This window comes from Tachysurus vachellii, chromosome 18 (genome assembly GCF_030014155.1).
Source record: "Tachysurus vachellii isolate PV-2020 chromosome 18, HZAU_Pvac_v1, whole genome shotgun sequence".
Lineage (NCBI taxonomy): Eukaryota > Metazoa > Chordata > Actinopteri > Siluriformes > Bagridae > Tachysurus > Tachysurus vachellii.
Genome location: NC_083477.1, coordinates 17,269,262 through 17,287,978, shown reverse-complemented (window position 1 = coordinate 17,287,978; position 18,717 = coordinate 17,269,262). Strand labels below are relative to the sequence as shown.

The following is an 18,717-nucleotide window of genomic DNA, read 5'->3' as shown; positions in this document are numbered from 1 at the left end:
AAGAAACTGGAGTACCAGGAGAAACCTCTGAAACACAGAGAACCAAGAACATGCAAACTCCACACAAGCAGAGCAGAGGTGGAGGTCCATTTAAATCCCAAACTATATTAAAATGATAAAAATGCGATTTCAACAAGCATCAATAATAATAATAATAATAATAATAATAATAATAATAATAATTGATAATATTAATACATGAATAAATATTATTGTTGTTGTTGTTATTATTTATTTATATATTGTTTCATTTGTTGCTATTATTTTATAATATTTCTGTATTTATAATTTTTATATTTTATTTTACTTCATTTTTACTTTCATTTTATTCATTTATTTAGCTTATTTATTTATTTATTTATTTATTTATTTATTTAACCACCTTCCTTTTTTTGTGTAAAGAATTAAATTTTCTATTCAGTTCTGCCATCGACATTAAATATTTTACCCCTAAGTAATTCATCATTAATGATGTGTTTACAAGCACAAGTGTAGATTTTTTAGGTCTTATATGTATGGTATTATAGTATTACCATGGGATATAAGGAAACCTATCCATCAAAGACAAAAATAAATAAATATTATAATAATATTATTATAAATAATAATTTAAGCAAAATAAATCAATGTGTATTTACATATGTGTATAAGTTCTATATGATGATGTCATTATCTATAACTTCACAAATGTCCTCTGTTTGTGAACACAAATCTTTGTGTTGTTTTCTTCCCTAGTTAACATCAATATGAAGACAAAACACTGCATCATGTTATTATCTGAATGATTTGTTTTTGGACATCAGTGTGGGCCGAGTGCACAAATTGTATCACACATGAAGCTGATATGAGAAAAAAAAGAGGTTGAGATGAGCACTCTGGGTGCGGTTAGTCATCCTGCCTTCATTTCTGACTTCATTCATAAGAAATTCAACATAATTGCCCTCAATCATAACAATAAGTCGGTAATTATTCCTGTGCTCGTGGTGTTTAGTCTGCAGATGGTGCATTGTGGGATTTCACCAGCGCACTGGATATTCTCCACTACGACGACATGATTACAAAATGGCAGCCTGCCAAGATATAGTGCACTAGGTAGGGAGTAGGGTGCGGTTTTTGGATACGGTTAGTCTCATTGTGAGAATTTTGGTTTTTGTCCAGTTCAGTGAATGACATTTTGGCTAAACAAGATGCAACTAAGCCAACCGAGTCCTCATCATCATAATAATAATAATAATAGTAATAATAATAATAATTATTATTATTATTACTATTATTATTATTATTATTATTATTATTATTAATATTATTATTTATTTAGTTGCTATTATTTTGTATAATATTTATTCTTTTTATTTTAATTTATTTTGCATTTTTTATTTATTTAACCACCAAAATCATTATGCAACATTGCTAAACAATGTTTATTTTGTACATGGCAAAAAATATTTCTTTATTTTGTATATATATATATATATATATATATATATATATATATATACACACACATGTATATATATATTTTTATATATAATATATATATTTATATACTATTGTATATATATTTTTTTTAGTTTGTCCAGTACAATGAATAACATGTTGGGTAAACAGGATGCAACCCAGTCCCCAACAAAAAGCTGCTATGTCTGTTAAGTTCTGCTTTTTTAATTATGATTTTATATAAGAAATTAAACACTAGTTATTTAACTATAATTCTAGTAACATAGCAAAACCTCCAGGAATCACCTGGATGTCCCATAGTGATGTATGATGGAGAATTTTAAATAAATAGCGCTGTCTTCCGTTTGCCAGGTTCCTCTCACAATCTGCATGATTAGGAGTCCTCGAGGTTATCTAGGGATCACAAGATTGAGACTTCAAACAGAGTGGCAGACAGAATTCCTAGAGTGTCATGAGGAATTGACACAATGATAATTGTGGATAATCTAGTGGTCTAATAGACTAATGTGTAATCTAGTTTGGATAATCTAGTGGTCTAATAGAATCTGTTTAACAGTATTGGTTGGTTCCCAGAAATACTGCAAAAACTAGAGCTGCTGGAAAACAACAAATTGGAAATTGTTGATTGTTGTTGATTGCTTTTCCTATATATCAGGGTAATGTCCAGAGACAGTACATGTCTCTGGACTGGAGGACCCAGAGGATACCCCTGAAGCATTTTTAAACTCCACACACACACACACACACACACACACACACACACACACACACACATATATACACACATTATGTGGAGACAGCAATTGAACCCCCAAATCCTGTGGATCCTTCTCACAGTTAAACGGGACACTGGAATCCCATCGCATCAAACAGAGCCTAGACAGCTAAGGCTAGAGGTGAAAGGAGATTGCAAATCTAGCTGAGGGTAAGATGACTTGCACCAGGCCTTCACCCTGTTGTATTTTATAGCTACTTATGAATGAAATATTGTTTAATATATATATATATATATATATATATATATATATATATATATATATATATATTACTAAATATATATTATTAATATACATTAAAATATAAGTGAAAGAGATGAAAATTTCCAAATTGTGTACTCTGCTTAGTGAAAAACAAGGTTTTTAACAAAAACAATAGTCCATTTCTCATGCTTAGCTAAATCTACATCTAAGTAAACAATAAAATAGCCAATACCTGAAGCTAGATAGTGTCTAGTGTCAGATATGTGCTTTATGTTAAGCAGAAAGCTAAGGATAGGTTATTAGGAAGAAATGCAGTGATTCTGAGTAGAAAATAATCACTAATAGAAGCATAAAAACATGACAGGGAACAGAATGATACACAAGGATGTGTTCATTATTTGAGTATTTATTTATTTAGTCAGTTAGTTAGTAGGATGTATTTAGCATCTTTGGAAATATGAGAATGTTGATTGCTTTTATATGACAATTTTAATTTGGTCGAGAGTGAAATCATGCTTTATGTCTATTTATAGTTATAATAATACTACTAATAATAATATTTCTTTAAGTCCTTCATGCCTTTTTGTCCAACGTTAGCATCTTTTCAGGCCTCCGTCTGCCTCTCTCTGTCTCGGGTGGTGTGGATAAGAGGAGAACATGTGGTTGAAATTGGAGGCCTCTTCTCCTGCCAAAGCCACAGCACTGTGATGGAGAATTACAGCAGGAGAATGAGCCATTGTTCAAAACTTCTACCACGAAGGAGAGAGAGGGTTAGAAAGAGCGAAAGACTACAAACATCTGCTAAAGCCCAAAAAAACCTCTGAAAGACACTTTAAAACCATAGTGTAAAGCATTAGGCCACTTCCAGGAAGTAGTCACTAGCATAAACAGAAAGTTCTTAACGTCCCCAAGCGTTAAATCAAAACAGGCAAAAGATTTCAACAGTACTTTGCCCTTTTTTTGTTTACTTTTTTAAATTATGAATACATAAACCAGAAATGTCAGTTGGTTTTACTTCAGAAATTTTTTTAGCCCATTTTAAGACACAAATCTTTTTTTTTTCTCTGTTTGTATTTGGAAACTAGACAATTTTTTAGTATTTATTTAGTTTATTCAGAGTTTTCTCTGATAGATATCTGTTCTAATGCATTTTTTTAAGACTAATTCAGAATACAGAAGACAGATCCGTGTCTTTAAATCACACGGTGTCTTTAAATGAGGAAATAATGTGAGACGAGACAATAATCGACAATTAATTTCAATAAATACCTTAACTGGTTTAGGAATTCAGTTTATGTCAAACAGATGATTTTGTAAATCATTTGTAGGAGTGTTTAAATTCAGACAAAACGTCGTACTCATTCTCCTGAGCATCAGTAATTTAACTCCTGAGCGTCAATAAATTACGCATAAGAGCAGTAACTTGAGTAAACTTCACCTGATCAGCTTCGAACGATGAGTCAATGCTTTTATATACATATTACACACAAATGTATTGAAACTGATGAGATGAGTTGTTTCAGGGCAGTAGTGGCTCAAGCGGTTAATGCTCTGGTTAAGCCTCGGCACTGCCAAGCTGCCACCTTTGGTACCTGTATCAAGGCCCTTGGCCGTCTCTGCCCCAGAGGCGCTGTATGTGACAAAATAAATTAAGAAAGCAAGCAAAAATAAATCCATGAAATGAAAACATAAGAGCGCATTTTAATAAGAATGATTTTCTATATAAAGGAGGATGTGCTCAGGTGGGATGTACTGTACTGTATGTTGATTGTATTTGTGCAACACTTAGAAACAATATAAGACTAAAAAACCAAATCGCTAATAAGAGATAAGTGACTGATCTGGTATGCCTCAAGCAAGCAACGAGCCGTATACTCCCTAGTTTGCTATCATTAGGACTCCTTTTCCTATCTCACATGCCGTCTGGCTATTCCAGCATGGCATCAGTGAGGTCACATTTAGGCATTTGGACCGACAGCTTCCCGGAATTAGGAGCTTAGTGTCTTTGATCAAATTTGGTTTTGATATCAAACTTTTTTCCAGCTCTGGATTTTGGCCTTGCTGGCGTTGAGGATTGTTACACTAATAAATAAATAATACACAGTATAATTAACTGGCATGGATGTTAGTTTAAAAATAACATTTCCTTCTGCTTTCTATCTACTGTTGACATTTACTTGTCATTTCAGTTGCATGAGCTTTGCTTTTTAATGGGGTTTTCTGGGTGGAATCATATGCAAATAAGATGTTATAGCTCTGCCCCAGAGATTGTAGACTTATATATGAAAAATACACACAGGAAGTATGCAGGCTTCTCCTTGATATTTCATTACAATAACCACATTAATAAAAAGAATGAACTTCCTGTTTATCACCTCAATATAAATGCGGCATTAATCAGTCATCAATCGTTCTAAAGCATTACTTGCATAGTTAAATATTCATGATATGTGTGTCTAAAATCTGGGTTTAAATATCTCCTATCACTTGATGTCTACAGTAAAGTTTACACAAGCTGTGTTTCAAATTACATATATTATCCATTGTAATGTCTAATGTAAGAACTTTAGAAGTGTCTTAATTTTTTTTTAGTAACTGGAAATATTTCGAATATTGGTACCATCTATAGGCCATCTTGTATTTTTTGTGTGTCATCCAGCATTGGTAGCCCTGCCAATCTTCCGCTACATAAACAAATCTGCAAACGTTAAACATTAAGCCAGTAACACACTATTAAAATTCCTAAATTGCACAAAAGAAAAGTTTCCAATTTCAGTCAGTTTCTCCTGTGACCTTGTGTATACGAAAGAGGGCAGACTGCTGAATTCAGAATGTGTTCAATGGCAACTAGGGGCAGGTTGTTTAGCATTAGCATTGAGAGAGCTGGGGTAGAAATTGGCCAGACTGAGGAAAACATGGAGAAATCCTTATAAAAAAAACTATATCACCACTATTTATGTCCAAGTATATATCATGTATTTACATGATATATTCTTAGACATAAATTGTAGTGACTTGTGAACTGAGCAGCTTGTTCAAATTCAGAGCACATGTTTGTGCACTGTGGAATGTGGTAGCCTAGTGGTTAAGGTGTTGGACTACCAATTGGAAGGCTAAGAGGTCCATCAGGTTGACATCGCTGAGCCCCTGAGCAAGGCCCTTAACCCCCAAAATAGATAAAATGTATGTCGCTCTAAATAAAGCCATATGTCGTAAATGTAAAGTTTTTAATTACATGACCTCAAACAATTCTCTGTACTGTAAGTATTGCACATAATAATGTTTGGGTTTGACTGATCAGAAGATCAATGTGCATCAATTTCCAACCATCATACCAATATATGTGAGCTTTTTTTATATATCAACACCGTACAATAACAATCGTCTCATGTTCCAGAGAAGAAAAATGTACACAGTGAAAATAAGGAGCGTGCTTAGTGGTTAAACGTGTGTTGTGTGTTTTCAGTGCGGTTTTGATCTGACGTGCTGTTACGCTGTCAGATTCCAGCCTTATAATGGCAGGAAACACTGAAACAAAATATTGGTTTTAGAGTAAACTTTTTTTTCCTCCTTTTTTTTCGCCTGTTGAAGCCATTACCACAAATATCTACCTCAGCTGAAGAAAAGATTCTCCTTGTCCACGCTTGTCTTCCAGCTACGATGCTTAAATGATGAGAAAAATGCAGATGAATAAACATTTGGCCCCAGAAATCCTTCCTTGTGTTTTTCTACAGATTTTCAGCTCACCGTTGAAATGAGAAACGTCAGAACCCTGTTTTCATGGAGGCAACAAAGTTTATACAGGCAGCTGGATATAATTATCTCGTTAAGTCTGTGTTCCAGGCCCTGTGCTGAGGATGTAGCTCTCCCAGGCCATAATTGATGCCAGCTAGCAATGAATTAGCACTTGTGCTAGTGGAGAGTTTTATTTTGACCATTAGCTGTTGTCTTAATGCTGTAATTTAAAATTTTATCTTCAACCAGTTTAGCTGCTGACAGAGCTAAGAGCTAGTCTCTTGGATGAAGAGATTTGCTTCATTCGTTAATCTCTGAATGTTATGTAATGTTATATGTTATATAATAATTGTTATCTCCGAATGTTACTAGCTCTGTGCTAGTCTAGGGTTTCATTCCAAACAAGCTATCAGTTTATTTACCACTGTACTCCATCAGTGATTAGCACTGACACAATGCTAACATGAGGCACCAGGTTGATTTAGTGACATAGCAGCCAGACTATGACATCATATTTCTTTAATTCTGTGTCTTTGTAGTAACCTAAAGCATTATCTAAGCAAGTTTGTGGTACACTTTACATTAGACAACATTAGAGCTTTGCTAGCATGGAGTTTTAATAAATTTCTACTTGACTAGCATCTTAGCAAAGGTTCAGTTTCTCAAACAGAAATGTGAATACACTTGGCTCCTGCTATTTGGATTCATGTTTAGTTTGTAAAATACTCTGTTTCACTTACACACACACAGACCTTTTGGTTACAAGTTTCAACTATACACATTTGTTTACATTTTTTAGTAAACCTTACAGTTTAAATGGTAGTGGTAGTGTGAAATATTTCCCTGTAGCTAGCATCACAGAAAAAAGCCGAGACTCTCATTTTCATGTCACATCAATTCAGAAGCTGTCTCTCAAATAATGTACTACACGCTATGCACTAACTATGGTATGTACCGTCTAGTGCATACATTTTGGACAGGAAGTAACGTCGGAACACTAACAGTGGAAGCCGTGTCCAAGACGACTGCAACTGACAGCACTCACTCACTCACACTCATTTTCTACCGCTTATCCGAAATACCTCGGGTCACGGGGAGCCTGTGCCTATCTCAGGCGTCATTGGGCATCAAGGCAGGATACACCCTGGACGGAGTGCCAACCCATCACAGGGCGCGCACACACACACACACACACACACACACACACACACACACACACACACTCTCATTCACTCACGCAATCACACACTATGGACAATTTTCCAGAGATGCCAATCAACCTACCATGCATGTCTTTGGACCACGGGAGGAAACCGGAGTACCCGGAGGAAACCCCAGAGGCACGGGTAGAACATGCAAGCTCCACACACACACAAGGTGGAGGCGGTAATCGAACCTCAAACCCTGGAGGTGTGAGGCGAACGTGCTAACCACTAAGCCACCCCCCCCAACTGACAGCAAATTTTTATAATGTTGGGTAACAGATTGCACCATAAGCTAATATAAAAGTAATTTCTATGATATGTTGTTTTTCGGAATGTCGTCGGCCATATTGAAATTTTTTCTCATCATGGTAGCCCCACCCATCTTCCACAGCTGTGAGTTTTGAGTGAACAACGTGTCCAACATTCCACTTTTTTTTTAGATTAGTTTAAGTACCTCTTCCTGTACTTGAAGTCTTTCTTCTTCTTCTTTTTCTTCTTCTTCTTCTTGGAAATTTTCTCAATTTACAATATTTATACTACAGAAAACAAAATAAAAGTCTGAAAGATAAAGCAGGATTAAACCAAATGTTTGACTCAGCACTAGCATTATGCTAGCATCTACTGTAAAATAATGAATGACTTAGCAAAGACACTTTGCTGGCTCAAGGTTTTAAAAATAAAACGTTTCTAACATAAGAGCAGACAGGAATTTATGTTCTTTTTAAGTTAGCAAGAGGCGTTTGCTAGGTTTTGGCCAGCTGCAGTAATAATCTGTTCAGCCTGAGTTGCCTTCATCTTGGTGGTCCTTCATGAATTTTCCCAAATATAAAAGTCTCAGCATGTAGAAATGTGTTCATCATGGCAATGTGAGAGGAAAAATATATCATAAACTGTAAATTCAGTTTGTGTAAAATCTTTTTTTTTATTTCATTCGAGTATTAATGTGAGGGTCTTATGAGTTTTTAATGGTTGTAGACTATAAACATGGAGCAGCTGGCTAGCGTTTCCAATTTCTTTAGCGTTAACTTGTGTAATATGAATGCTGAATGAATGTTTATAGTAGAGTTTTTGGAAATCTACAGAATTGATTTGTTCAATTAAAATCAGTATCTTAATTATCTGGGTTAAGATCAAACCGCTAGCTGTAGCTGAACCACCATTTTAACACCCAAAACAAGAACACAGTATTGTTTGTTCTTTGTTTGTCTGTAAGGTGTGCAATGTAGGAGCCATTACTGTATATAACTGATATGTCACAAATGTGATAAAAAAAAAGAAAGAAAAAAAACTAAAATGTCTAGAACTTTTAGATCAGAATCAAATGTTTATTTTTTAATTAAAGAAATAAAAAAAACAACATTTATACATATTTACTTACAAAATCACAATTCTTTTAATTATATTTAGATTTTTGCAAATTCGTCTCTCCAAAAGTATCACATCATTTCTATAATCTCACTCATGATTTGGAAACCTCTTTATGCTCCTTAGGGTCATGGTGGAGCATGAGAATTCTCATGGATGGGGAGCCATACATAATAATCACAATCACAACATATGTGTAAGTTCACATTTACATCATTTATAAATAAAAAAAAACTTATTTTGGGGAGAATTAATTTCAATTTATTGAGAGGATGCAGACCCCAGGTATCTTCATCTGGGTGACACGGGAAATTGGGATTATGAATCACTTTCCTTCTATAACTGTGCACTATATGGTTGCTGAATCATTTGGAGAAGCCAGGAACATACTGTATGTATGGATGGTGTTTGTGGACTTTAGTACTTGTCTAATGATCACTCCTTCACCCTGACTCTCTGCTCTGGACACCACAAGGTTGCGTGAGTCCTTTGCTTTACTCACTATACACCCATGACTACACACCGACCCACAACACAACCACAATAATTTAATTTGCACATGATGACACTACTGTGGTGGCGCTAATATCAAATGGTGCTGAGTCTGCCAACAGGGAGGAGGTGGCTGAACATGCAAAATGGTCCATTAATAATAACAACGAGGCACTCAACTCAAAAAGGCAGACACAGAAGAAGGATCCAGCTACACTGTACATTGGAGGAGTAATGGTGGCGAGGGTGACCACCTAGGGGATGTGGTAACCTAATGTATAACCTAAACTCAGAAGGTTGCAAGTTTGAGTCTCAGGCCCACCAAGCTGGCAGTGCTGGACCCCTGAGCAAGGCCTTTAACCCACAATTGCTCAGTTGTATAAAATGCGATAAAAATGTACGTTACTCTGGATAAGGGTGTCTGCCAAATGCCGTAAATGTAATAACATGCACCTTTAAATTTCTTGGTACACACATCTCCCGGGATCTCACATGGATTACAGTGGCTGTACTTTCTGAGAAGGTTGAGGAAATCCAACTCGACCTAGAAGCTGCTTGTGTCCTTTTACCACTGCTCAGTAATTAGCAAGCGTACTATCTCATGGCATTCTGGTGTGGTATGCTGAAAAAAGCTCTGAAGAGACTCAGTAGAGAAAATCACTAGTGAACAGCTGCCTTTACTCGAGGAGCTCTAGAGATCTTCCAGATGCCTACGATGGGCCAGAAAAATAAAAGACAACCTCTTCAGTCTGTTGCGCTCTGGAAGGTGCTATCGTTCCTTCAAAACATGTACCTTCAAACTCCTGAATAGTTTTTACCCATGTTCCATCATAGAACTGAACTCCAGTATATTAAGACAATAATAACATGTTGTGACATACACTCACATTACTCACACTGTACAATACACTATCTTCTTACCAATATTTATATACTCTTTAATTCTCATCTCCTTATATTTATTTTAAAATGTTTGCATTAATCTACTGTACATATCAGCATAAATTAGCAACCGCTCTATTTTGCACATTCTGCATATAGCTGTTTATTGTATATCTGTATGTGTGTGTGAATGTGTGTGCTTTTACATGTGAGCTAGTGGGTATAGAGAGCAAGAGAGAGAGAGAGAGAGAGAGAGAGAGAGAGAGAGAGAGATGCAACCCACCCATAAAGCTTAACCATGCAAGAATATTTCATAAATTTGCAGCAGGCAATAAAATCCCTCCTGGAAGCCTCCATTACACTAACACAGTAGCTGTGTGTTTTGTGTGTGTGTCTGTTTGAGTGTGTCAACTGCTATGGAAGTATTTTTAAGGTTTTAAGGCTTTGGAGATACAGAGAAAAACAAACAGATAAACTGAAATAGTAAGGATACAGAGACAGAGAGAGACAGTCAGGTGATGACCTCTCACTTTTAAAAGACAGCCCATATCTAATAACTTCTAGCTCACACACAGACAAACACACACAGAGAGAGAGAGAGAGAGAGAGAGAGAGAGAGAGAGAGAGAGAGAGAGAGAGAATTTATCTCTACTTGTTTTGCTTCAATAAAGTGTAATCTGTTTAATAAGATTCCAGGACTTGGTGCCTGTAGGCTGTGTGTGAGGCTGTGTGTTTGTGTGTGTGTGTGTGTGTGTGTGTGTGTATTAGGTCTTTTCTTAGGTATGCTTCAGAGATCTGTTCTTTTCTTTTCACATCAAACCATCATCATTCATATCATTTTTTTTTTTTTTTAACAAAATATCAGGAAAGACTTGAGCTTTTTCATTTGTATCAAAACTTGCTAGCTAAATTATTAAAATCTTAGCACACATAAAGCTTACATATGCCTTAAGGTCATGTGATCCACCAACATGACCTACCAATAAAGCGCAAAATTGCACAGATAAAGCTTTATGACAAGCAGAGCTGTCGAGCAATAAAGGTCAAAACAAGCTTGCATCGGCTCATAATTACCGCAGACGTCCTTCAGCAACAACGCTTAACAGACACATTATGTCTGGAAATCATATCCCCTGTTTAAATAGTGCTACAATCCCTGACAGGATCCCTGCACTTTTTCACTTTAATCCAAAAGTGTTTGTTTTGCAGTCTTCAGCATTCTCAGCATTTAAATTGTGTCCAGAGCTCTGCACTGTTGATCGATTTTGCTGAGGTCTCCAGAGTACACTTAAGGAAATAACACAGATGCTAGCTGAGGGTTTTTTTTCTGACCATTAAGCAACGTTGATGTACTCAGGAGCCATAATCTTTGAGACAAGTAAATTGTAGTAGAAACGAAATCGTGTTGAGGCTATAGGTCACCATCCAGAATCATCATTTTAGACATGAAATATTCTGCACTACTTCTGTGATGGTGATGACATATCCAGTCTGTGAATTATGGAAGCTAGAGTAAGAGCAAACTACAGCTACCTGTATCTTTTTTTTTTTAAGAATTACACAACACAGTCGTTAAATACTCAATGTCTGATTAGATTACTGGTTACTTTTTAAAGCACAGTGCTCTCTTATTCTAGATTTTTATTGCAGATGGTGAAGAGCAACTGTTTATTTCTGTTATAACCTGATTAAATATAACTATAACCGATTAAAAAGTGTGATGTTTTGTACTTTGATTAATTCAAAACTTGTAATAGCACATCACTGTGGTTTAAGAAGAACATGACAGGGCATGTTGCAATAGGAAATAAATCACCTTAGATTCAGTGGTGAAGGAAGTTCTGGTGGTGGTTACGTCCATGCTGATAGAGATGGAGATCCAAATGGTGTTGTATATACACTGGTGGAAGACCTAATGGTGGTCGTATATACAGTAAAGGCTAAACATTTACGGAAACCTAACAAAGATATTCTATCTCCCTCCCACATGTTTCGTTACCACAGATTTCCTTTGGTAAGTCAATTCTAGTGTCTCAAAAGTTGACATACATCAAGCTGACTGTCTTTTTTATATATGCTGGCAGATTCCAGAACTTAATGTAATAAGTTGAAGAAGTCTAATGGCTAATGACTAATGGCAGAATTAGAACTTAATTACGAGTGGAACTCAGCCAAGTCCTCATAAAAATACTGGGTACCTTCTCAAGTCCAGTTCCTGGTTAAGACTGAATCAATGTCATGCAAAAATTCTCGCATACCACCCCGCTGCTGCGATCCCTCCACTGGCTTCCGGTAGCTGCACGCATCAGATTCAAAACACTGATGCTGGCCTACAAAGCCAAAAATGGACCAGCTCCCTCTTACCTCAAAGCCCTCATCACTCCTCGCACTGCACCCCGCACCCTCCGATCTACCAGCACTGCTCGACTGGTTCCACCATCTCTCAGGGTAAGAGGCAAGTATACTACAAGACTCTTCTCTGTACTGGCACCAAGGTGGTGGAACAAACTTCCCCTAGAGGTCCGGACAGCTGAGTCACTGGCCATTTTCAAGCGGTGGTTGAAGACCTACTTATTCAGGAAACACTTCAACTAGCACTTCTTTCATTATCTTTTACATTTAAAAAAAAAAAAAAAAACACACCTTTTGACATTTTGTAACTTTGAACAAATGTTTTAAACTCATGGTATCTTATGTATGTAACCTAGTGAGCCAGCATTAATGTATTCAATGTTAGAGATTTAAGCACTTATGTATGTTGCTCTGGATAAGGGCGTCTGCCAAATGCTGTAAATGTAAATGTAAAAAAGACTGAAAGGATGTCATGCAAAAAAAAGTCTTCCTACTCATATAAATCTTGACTAAGACCTAAGTTTCTGATCTCTGATCTCTAGTCAGATAAAACAAAGTTTTAACTGTTGTCATAATGATGGAGGCTTTTAAACTGAAGACAATCCCAACTGGTAAGCATGGTGGTGGTAGCACATGTTTTAGTAGTGGGTGTGTATATTCTGGTGAATGTTCTGGTAGTAGGTGTGTATATTCATGTGTTTTTTGGTCTTGAGTGTACATATATTAGTGGCTCTCTGGTGTTGGGTCTGTATATTCTTGTCAAAGTTCTGGTGTTGGGTGTATATTCTGGTGGAGATTCTGGTGTTGGGTGTGTATAATCTGGTGGGGATTCTGGTGTTGAGTGTGTATAATCTGGTGGGGATTCTGGGGTTGGGTGTGTATATTCTAGTGGATATTCTGATGTTGGATGTGTAAATTCTGGTGGAGGTTCTGGTGTTGGGTGTGTATAGTCTCGTGGTGGTTCTAGTGTTGGGTGTGTAAATTCTGGTGGAGGTTCTGGTGTTGGGTGTGTAAATTCTGGTGGAGGTTCTGGTGTTGGGTGTGTATATTCTGGTGGAGATTCTAGTGTTGGGTGTATAGTCTGGTGGAGATTCTGGTGTTGGATGTGTAAATTCTGGTGGAGGTTCTGGTGTTGGGTGTGTATAGTCTCGTGGTGGTTCTAGTGTTGGGTGTATATAGTCTGTTGGAGATTCTGGTGTTGGGTGTGCATAGTCTGGTGGAGATTCTGGTGTTGGGTGTATATATTCTGGTGGAGATTCTGGTGTTGGGTGTGTATATTCTGGTGGAGATTCTGGTGTTGGGTGTGTATATTCTGGTGGAGATTCTGGTGTTGGGTGTGTATAGTCTTGTGAAGTACTTTGTGAAGTAAATTATTAACATGGTAACTAGGAATTATATCGAGTTACTGTTGTGCTAGAGCTAAATCATATTAGTTTTGAGGTAGCTAAATAAATTCTGAAAGTGTATTTAATATGTTCTGAATGTGCACGCTAATGGAGCGATGGAAGCGGATGGAAAGAATTAGAGGAAGAAATTGCAAGCAGAATCACAAACTCACGTTCTTGTGATGTCATCGAGCATGCATGAGCATTAAACACTGCAAGGGTTAGTCTCTCTCACTCTCTCTCTCTCGCTGTCTCTCGTGCGCACGCTAGCTCGCTCACTCTATTATACATACAAACAATTGATCTCAGAACGATTTTAATTCCAACATAGCGCTCGGTCGACACCCCTGACTTGTTTGCTGTGGTGTTAAACTTATTCCATCCTTCTCTTTGTCTTTTTGTCTATCTCTCTCTCTCTCTGTCCTGATCTGCACGTTACTCTCTTTATTTCCCAGAGTGCACTGCCCAATGGAAACGCCATAAGCTTTTAGTTTGGCCTAATGAATAGAGGTTTGATACAAAATATAAAAAAAGAAGGACGATAGTATTCATTCATTCTTTCTATCCATTTCTGATTTATTTCAGACGTTTTTCAATTTATGGATTCCATTGTGTAGTAATAAACTCATTACTCACAAGAAAATGAGTACACACACACACACACACACACACACACACTGTCATCCAGGGTTCAGATCATCACAGAAACGAAGAATAAAATTACAGATGTGCCTATGTAATCCAGCAAAAGCCAGGCCATGTATGTGATACTTTCTTTTGTAAGAAACTGATGATTCTGAGTGTTTTCAGATGCACAATCAGGATAATTACTGTAATTATTTCATAACCTGTTTCCTGTCTATATTTACCGCCACCCGGAGCTGTCACAGTAGACAAACTCCAGCCTCGGCCCAAGAGTGAAGGCAGAGCTGATCACGAACAGCAGAAACAAACCATCAAGTCAGTGAACTTCACTGAGACGCATATATATGGGAACCATGTTGCTTAGATCAGGTGGAAGTCAAGTAAACATTGTTCTAACATAAAGACACTTTACAGATTGGAAAATGGTTTAGCAAAATGCACAGTAGGGATGTTGCAACGTACTAGTACTCGTATACTGATGATCGAGGACGCAGCATGGAATCTCATTCAAATGAATTTCATCAATCACTCACTCACTCATCTTCTACCGCTTATCCGAACTACCTCGGATCACGAGATGTGCCTATCTCAGGCGTCATCGGGCATCAAGGCAGGATACACCCTGGACGGAGTGCCAACCCATCGCAGGGCACACACACACTCTCATTCACTCACACAATCACACACTACGGACAATTTTCCAGAGATGCCAATCAACCTACCATGCATGTCTTTGGACCGGGGGAGGAAACCGGAGTACCCGGAGGAAACCCCCGAGGCACGGGGAGAACATGCAAACTCCACACACACAAGGCGGAGGCGGGAATCGAACCCCCAACCCTGGAGGTGTGAGGCGAACGTGCTAACCACTAAGTCACCGTGCCCCCCTTTCATTAATCAATCAATCAATTTTATTTACATATTGGTTTTTAACAATGAACCACAAAGCACATAGCAGTTTTACAGAATTCGAATAATTCAGAATATAAATTTTAAATTGTTCAATTGAAATGGATATATAACCCTAATGAACAAGCTAGAGGAAACTCCCTGACGTGCACAACATTTGAGGCATTTCATTGTTTTTGTTTTTCACTCGGAAACAGATTTATTTGGCACTTTGAGAAAGAATTCTCTGCTTCTGATCTCTTGGGCAAAAGAGCCATCCTGACGTTTACAGCTGTGTCAGGAATTAAAGAGGAGAAGAGCATTAAAATTTACATTTACATTTACATTTACAGCATTTGGCAGACGCCCTTATCCAGAGCGACGTACATAAGTGCTTAAATCTCTAACATTGAATACAGTAACGCTGGCTCACTAGGTTACATACTTAAGATACCATGAGTTTAAAACATTTGTTCAGACTTACAATGAAAAAGTGTCAAAGTTTGTGTTTTTTTTTTTTAAATGCAAAAGATAAGGAAAGAAGTGCTAGTTGAAGTGTTTCTTGAATAAGTAGATCTTCAACCGCTGCTTGAAAATATCCAGTGACTCAGCTGTCCGGACTTCTAGGGGAAGTTCGTTCCACCACCTTGGTGCCAGAACAGAGAAGAGTCCTGTAGTATACTTGCCTCTTACCCTGAGAGATGGTGGAACCAGTCGAACAGTGCTAAAGTAGAGTCGAGCAGTAAAATAGTATAGAAACACAGGTTATGCGTTATGTTATGTAAAACAGCAGTGCTTGCTATCTGTATCTAAATAACACAGGAGCCATGTTTCATTTCATTTCAGCTAGAAATGAGTTTAATAAATAAGAGTCGTAAGTAGCACCTTTGGGATGATTCGACGTTAAGAGCTCATTGTGGTGTTTTATATGTTTGTATTTCCTACAAAAGAACAGTTTGTTGGAGCTGGAAATGGGATTCAGGAACATAAAAAAAAACATCATCAAATCCACCACTGGAGAGCAGGTCCTTTTGTTAGTTTTGTTATTTTACGTTTCGTTGAATTATCACCTCACCAACTGCGGCTTTCTCTCCTGCAAATTCCTTCACTGGCTCCATTTTTTTTTTACAACCGCCTGCCGCCAGTGTTTTTAAAGAGGTGTGGTTAATCAAAGCTGGGGTTTCTACCACCCAGAGAAAGACAGGGAATCACCCATCTGTAACACAACATGTGCAGGAGCCTTGGGCGAGTCCATTTGTGTAATATACTAAGATGCGACTATTTATCTCACGCCAGAGTAGATTTATTCACAGTGATGATCCTCAGAAAAAAAAAAAAACCTCAAAGTATTATTGCAGCTGAGTTAAGAAATAGGAAACTCTCTTAGATCTTGATGACTTTTTTATGAGGAAATGAACTGAGTGAGTCCAATGGAACATTCCGGCAACGCATTTCTTCATTTCTATCGAACAAATAATTCTAAAAAGACATTTATTCTTCAGGAAACTGAGTTGGTAGAGACTGAGGAATCCTGTTCACATGATAAAATACCAAAATACCAAAATTCCTCAACCATCTCGTCTCCTCCTCCAGGGAGGTGATGTGAGGTGATGATCACTTCACAACAGTTTTATGTGTGTGTGTGTGGGGGGGGGGGGGGTGTATCTGGTTCACTTCAGTAGATTTTGTATGTAGTGACTGTTACCATGGAATCTGACATCTGTTGGCTCTATTTTCCTGTATGAACCCCACACACCCTGCCTGAAGTCTGTTACAGCTCAAGTAGGAGGTGTTAAAAGTCATTCTTGACATGGCATTCTTGCATGAAATCATCCATCCATCCATCCATCCATCCATCCATCTTCTCAACCACTTATCCTATGCAGCATTACGAGGAACCTGGATCTTAAGGGAGTAGCTCATCTAGGGGCACGATTTTGCACACACACTCATTCACACACTACAGATGATTAGAGATGCCAGTCAACTTACCACATACAATATGTATTCGGACTTTTAGAGGAAACTGGAATAACCAAAGGAACTAATGCAGGGGAAAGAATATGTAACTCATTCATCTTCTACCGCTTATCCGAACTACCTCGGGTCACGGGGAGCTTGTGCCTATCTCAGGCGTCATCGGGCATCAAGGCAGGATACACCCTGGACGGAGTGCCAACCCATCGCAGGGCACACACACTCTCATTCACTCATGCACTCACACACTACGGACAATTTCCCAGAGATGCCAATCAACCTACCATGCATGTCTTTGGACCGGGGGAGGAAACCGGAGTACCCGGAGGAAACCCCCGAGGCACGGGGAGAACATGCAAATTCCACACACACAAGTCGGAGCTGGGAACCGAACCCCCAACCCTGGAGGTGTGAGGCGAACGTGCTAACCACTAAGCCACCATGCCCCAGAACATGTAACTATTTTGTTGAAATTTCTTACTAACAAATGTTTATTCACCAAGCAAATAATGTTAGATTGTAAAAGAAAACCACGGGATCTACGTGAAATAAAAAACAGTTCGGTTTCCCACATGAACCTAACAACCACACTTCGTGATTCATGGACACTTTCCTTCTCTGTGGCCCGAACACAGAGCATTCATAAGGAGAAAAGTTATGGTGTCGCGAAGCAAAGAAATTTCATCTCTAATCTCTGCTTTCTCTCATTCTCGCTCGCTCGGATCTGTCTGTTTGTCGTTCTCTGTCTTTTGTGTGTTCCATTTCTGTCACTTTGAGGTGAAAAATGGCAACCAAACTGATGCTTAGACAGCCTGTCCAACTAAAACAGCTTCGGTGCCAAATCTATTCCATCTATCATTCTGTGTGTGTGTGTGTGTGTGTGTGTGTGTGTGTGTGTGTGTATGTGCTGGCCAGAAGGTGTGGACAGAAGAACTAATAATTTGTCCTCAGTAAACAACTATATCATTCTATAACTCCATCTTCATTCACCACTGATCTGCTTCTTCCTATATTTTTCCGTTTATTTCTTTTTCTTTTACATCTTTTTATTTATTTTTCGTTTTCAGTTTTCATTCCTCCATTTTCTCGTGTTGTCTTTTTCAATTCAGAACATGAACCCTACATGCAAATTGCACTCACCAAAGTTAGCAGGTTTGAGTTGACAGGAAGGCTATGGTAAGTCAAATAGGCATTCACTAAATTCCAGGGGTTTTGTTACCACGACGTAAAGTGGGCATGTTTCCGGAGGTCTTGGAAAAACGCCCTCTCTCTCACTCACTCACTCATTTTCTACCGCTTATCCGAACTACCTCGGGTCACGGGGAGCCTGTGCCTATCTCAGGCGTCATCGGG

General features: G+C 37.9%; 1 long non-coding RNA gene across 1 annotated transcript; it reads right to left on the bottom strand.

Annotated features, from left to right (window-relative positions):
* Positions 1-2,828: 2,828 nt before the first annotated feature.
* LOC132860665 (uncharacterized) lies at positions 2,829-6,181 on the bottom strand. Its single transcript, XR_009649869.1, has 2 exons — positions 6,050-6,181; positions 2,829-3,140 (listed from the first exon to the last, which is right to left on the bottom strand). It is a non-coding gene; the product is annotated as an uncharacterized LOC132860665 (long non-coding RNA).
* Positions 6,182-18,717: the final 12,536 nt, after the last annotated feature.